Genomic DNA, 5733 nt, shown 5'->3' with positions numbered 1-5733 from the left:
CAAACCTAGCGCTGACTGGGGTTTGACCAGTTGTAGGGCCCGCTGTCTGTGTTTGTTGTTGGTTTAGCTAGCATTGATTAGTACTAATTACGCGGCCATGTCGGCACGCCGGAGTTTGGCTGGCGGCGACCTCAAGCCGCGGCGGAGTCTGCTCAGGAAACGCCCTCCGGCGACCAAAACGATGGCGGAGAGCATCTACGCGTAGCTGGCGCTCAGCCGCATCTATATAAGCAAGCAGGAGGGGCCGAGGTCGACCGGACTCGCCGGAATCAAGCTCGCGGCGGCGGCCGGAGTTCGGGTGACGTCGGGCTCGCCGTTAGAGTACACGGGAGGAGGATTTGGTGGGCGTTCCATGCTCCTGGGAGCATGCAGAGAACGGTGACGCCCTCGCTTTCGAGCCTCAGCGGCTGCAGCGACGATGGTGACATCGCCGGCGACGTGGAGCTCTCGGTTCTAGCTGTGGAGCTAGCTAGAGGATGCGCATGACAACGAGGTATGGCGGGGTTCGATTGGGGGCTCACAGAGGTTCGTTTGGCGTAGACGGCGAGGCCGGGGAGGGTCGAGGCTGAGTGGGACGCCGAGAGGGATCTCCGGCGGCCGAGGTTGAAGAAGATGGCGGTGAGGGCGTTCGGGGGCGTCCGGCATCGCGCAGCTCGGTGGAGAGGATGAGGCAGACGTGAAGGAGCTCGAGGATAGGTCGGAGAGGCTCGAGGGCGGCTGTGGGCATGACTACGGTGGCGACGAGCTCGGGCATGCGTCGGCCATGGCGTGAAGAGAGCGAGGGGGCGAAGGGGAAAGAGTGAGCGAGGGGTCGGTGGGTTTCGGAGGCCACGGGGAGACGATCCCAGCGTCGCGCTGACCAGGGAGGGGCCAGGCAGGCAGCTGCGTGCCCGCACACGCGAGCGCCGTGCACTGCTTCCCCTCTGCCTTCTGGCGAGAGGAGGAAAACAACTGGCGGGGGAGGTGGCTGGGCTGGGCCGGCTTCAGCAGCAGGCCGCACAGGTAGGCTCCAGGTAGGTTCTCTCTCTCTCTCTCTCTCTCTCTGGTTTTTCTATTTATTTAGTTCTGTTTGTTTTGATTTAGTAGGAGTACTAAACCAATTTATTTGCTTCTGTAAATTATTGTAAGGACTATTACTCTAGAGCCCCACAATGATTTCCAAAATTATTGGACATGTATTTCTTTTATAACAGAAATAAAGCCAATTCAAATACATTATGATTTAATTCAAATGCCCAAATTAATTACTCTTAATGCTCTAAAAATATTGGTTTGGATTTTACCTCTTGCCAATATTTTCAGGGATTAAAATGAACATTTCCTTGGACTCATTTGAAGAAATTTTTAACTTGCTCAATTTTAAAAGGTTTCTGAGGCTTTGAGAATCTTCCTCAATTCAAATTTCTTCGAATTTAACATGATGCTGATTCAACTATTTACAGTCATGAATCTAGGGCTGTGACAGTGTTGGCGTTAGTACACCAGTAGTATCCATCCCGAATACCCTGCAACGGATGTTGGAATAGGTCCGAAGAGTGCGACCATACGAGACAACACCTGCTTCCTTAGTAACATCAGAAGTGCCTCGTATACAGACAAGAAGAGGTGATCCATCAGAATAAGTTGCCAGGCGCCACTGAGTATATGGGTCCTACTCGTCCTCATGCTCGTGAATAAAATTTTCAAGTATAGGTGGTGGAATGTTCACAGGACCTTGGAAACACAAGAAGGTTAATTAGTAAAGGGAAACTAGCTAACCCGCATGCATGTGGATGAAACAATTATAATTACGGTGGAAGAAAAAAGTACCGAAATCATGAGGATTCCATGCAAAAACAGTGCCACGAGTGGTGGTAGCAAACACAAGACCCTCGTATTGAATTGCATCACAGTACTCATCCATGTATAGAAACTGATTTTTGAGCAATATCCATCGAGTCGAACCATGAAGGACGACTACAAGCTTGTCGAAGATAGCGACAACATAAGCATTCTTATAACCCCAAGAGCGGTTGGGAACTCGACAAATTGCTATCTTCCGTAGACGATAGTCAGCATGATCGTATTTGAACTCACGTTGAATACAGGTGTACTCAACCTCTGGGCAGTCGTCAGAGATTTTTCAAAGTGGAACCTGGTGACGAGTGTACACATTCACAAGTTCCCACTTGCAGTTCTACCCAATATAAACAACCCAATCTCCGTTTGCGCCTGCCCAAGCCTTGCCCTCAAGCGATGGCATCTTAACATCATACGTATCATTATCAAGCGGCGTGAACTTACACAAGGCGAGGCTTCCCTCGTCCCCGCGCCAGTCAGCAGGGTCACGGCGAAGAAGATAGGGGAGATCAAACCGCTCCTGAACCCTTGGGTTCCTTGTAATGATGTTATTAGTTGAGTTGAGAATGGTCTTGAACGAACCTGCCATGCTAGCCAAGGTGATGACATCGCACCGATCAATGAGTTCCTCCACCGCGTCATCATTCAGATCGGGGCAAGAATAACAGGGTCTTTTCTGGCTTGTTCCCTCCATGGAGAAGACGATCAAACAATGGCAGAAGGAAGGGTGAAGGCAAATGGAGGAGGGAGGAAGAGCTAGCGTGCGACAGCAGTTCCAAATCGAGAGGGAAAGGCGAAGAATCGGTGGATGGTTGCCACGGTACATGAAGAGGCGCCTGGGGAGCGAACGGTTGCCACAGAGGTCACACACTAACGACAAGGGCCGAGTGAACCGCTTTAGGAGAAGCCACTAAACTCCTAGATAATATTATGGTTAATTAATCTCAATGGCACACCGAAAGATCTACTAGTAAAAAGGTTCATGCGATCGAAGAGATTAATGTTTTGAGTGGAAAGATGGATGAACTTATGAAATTATTTGCTACTAAGAGTGTTTCTTATGATCCTAATGATATGCCTTTCTCTGCTTTGATTGAGAAAAATAATGAATCTATGGATGTGAATTTTGTTGGTAGGAACAATTTTGGTAACAACGCGTATAGAGGAAACTTTAATCCTAGGCCGTATCCTAGTAATTCCTCTAACAATTATGGTAATTCCTACAACAACTCTTATGGAAATTTTAATAAGATGCCCTCTGATTTAGAGACTAGTGTTAAAGAATTTATGATTTCCCAAAAGAATTTCAATGCTTTGCTTGAGGAAAAAATGCCTAAGATTGATGAGTTGGCTAGGAAAGTGGATAGAATTTCTCTTGATGTCGATTCTTTGAAACTTAGATCTATTCCACCTAAGCATGATATCAATGAGTCTCTCAAAGCTATGAGGATTTCCATTGATGAGTGCAAAGAAAGAACCGCTAGAATGCGTGCTAAGAAAGATTGCTTTGTAAAAGCGTGTTCTTCTAGTTTTCATGACAATAGGGATGAAGATCTAAAAGTTATTGATGTGTCCCCTATTAAATCTTTGTTTTGGAATATGAATCTTGATAATGATGGGACGGGAGATGAGTCAACTTTAGTTAAAAGGTGTCCCAATGATTCGGAGTTTTAAGATCTTGATGCAAAAATTGGTAAAAGTGGGATTGAAGAGGTCAAAACTTTACATAGCAATGAACTCACTATTTTGGATTTCAAGGAATTTAATTATGATAATTTTTCTTTAATAGATTGTATTTCCTTGTTGCAATCCGTGCTAAATTCTCCTCATGCTTATAGTCAAAATAAAGCTTTCACTAAACATATCGTTGATGCTTTAATGCAATCTTATGAAGAAAAAACTTGAATTAGAAGTTTCTATCCCTAGAAAACTTTATGATGAGTGGGAACCTACTATTAAAATTAAGATTAAAGATCATGAATGCTATGCTTTATGTGATTTGGGTGCTAGTGTTTCCACAATTCCAGAAACTTTGTGTGATGTGTTAGGTTTCCGTGAATTTGATGATTGTTCTTTAAACTTGCACCTTGCGGATTCCACTATTAAGAAATCTATGGGAAGGATTAATGATGTTCTTATTGTTGCAAATAGGAATTATGTGCCCGTAGATTTCATTGTTCTTAATATAGATTGTAATCCTACATGCCCTATTATCCTTGGTAGACCTTTCCTTAGAATGATTGGTGCAATTATTGATATGAAAGAAGGAAATATTAGATTCCAATTTCCGTTAAGGAAAGGCATGGAACACTTTCCTACAAAGAAAATAAAAGTACCTTATGAATCTATTATGAGAGCCACTTATGGATTGCATACCAAAGATGACGATACCTAGATCAATTCTTGCCTTTATGCCTAGCTAGGGGCGTTAAACGATAGCGCTTGTTGGGAGGCAACCCAATTTTATTTTTGTTTCCTGATTTTTGGTTCTGTTTAGTAATAAATATTTGATCTAGCCTATGGTTAGATGTGGTTTTATGTTTTAGTTAGTGTTTGTGCCAAGTAAAACCTATAGGATCTTCTTGGATGATAGTTATTTGATCTTGGTGAAAAAGTCAGAAACTTTCTGCTCACGAAAACAATTGTTAAAAATCAACAGAACGTGATAAAATACTGATTCTAATTGCAGTAGATCAATAAAAAAATTATCTAGGTCGTCATATTATGGTAGATGTTTCTGAGTTACAGAAGTTTGCGTTAGATACAGATTACTACAGACTGTTCTGTTTTTGACAGATTCTGTTTTTCATGTGTTGTTTGCTTATTTTGATGAATCTATGACCAGTATCGGAGGTTATGAACCATAGATAAGTTGGAATACAGTAGGTTTAACACAAATATAAATAAAGAATGAGTTCATTACAGTACCTTGAAGTGGTGGTTTGTTTTATTTCGCTAACGAAGCTCATGAGATTTCCTGTTGAGTTTTGTGTTGTGAAGTTTTCAAGTTTTGGGTAAAGATTTGATGGACTATGGAATAAGGAGTGGCAAGAGCCTAAGCTTGGGGATGCCAAGGCACCCCAAGGTAAAATTAAAGGACAACCAAAAGCCTCAGCTTGGGGATGCCCCGGAAGGCATCCCCTCTTTCGTCTTCGTCCATCGGTAACTTTACTTGATGCTATATTTTTATTCACCACATGATATGTGTTTTTCTTGGAGCGTCTTGTATGATTTGATTTTTTGGTTTTTAGTTTAAGACAACCATCCTTGCTTTACACACCTTTTGGGAGAGACACACATGAATCGGAATTTATTAGAATACTCTATGTGCTTCACTTATATCTTTTGAGCTAGAAAATTTTGCTCTAGTGCTTCACGTATATCTTTTAGAGCACGGTGGTGGTTTTATTTTATAGAAATAATTTATCTCTCATGCTTCACTTATATTATTTTGAGATTCTTTTAGAACAGCATGGTAATTTGCTTTGGCTATAAAATTAGTCCTAATGTGATGAGCATCCAAGATAGGTATAATAAAAACTATCATATAAACAGCATTGCATACTAGAGAAGTTTGATACTTGGTAATTGTTTTGAGATATGAAGATGGTGATATTAGAGTCATGCTAGTTGAGTAGTTGTGGATTTGAGAAATACTTGTGTTAAAGTTTGTGATTCCCGTAGCATGCACGTATGGTGAACCGTTATGTGATGAAGTCGGAGCATGATTTATTTATTGATTGTCTTCCTTATGAGTGGCGGTCGGGGACGAGCGATGGTATTCTCCTACCAATCTATCCCCCTAGGAGCATGCGCGTAGTACTTCGTTTCGATAACTAATAGATTTTTGCAATAAGTATGTGAGTTCTTTATGACTAATGTTGAGTCCATGGA

This window comes from Aegilops tauschii, chromosome 2, assembly GCF_002575655.3.
Source record: "Aegilops tauschii subsp. strangulata cultivar AL8/78 chromosome 2, Aet v6.0, whole genome shotgun sequence".
NCBI lineage: Eukaryota > Viridiplantae > Streptophyta > Magnoliopsida > Poales > Poaceae > Aegilops > Aegilops tauschii.
Note: the sequence above shows the minus strand (reverse complement) of the source record.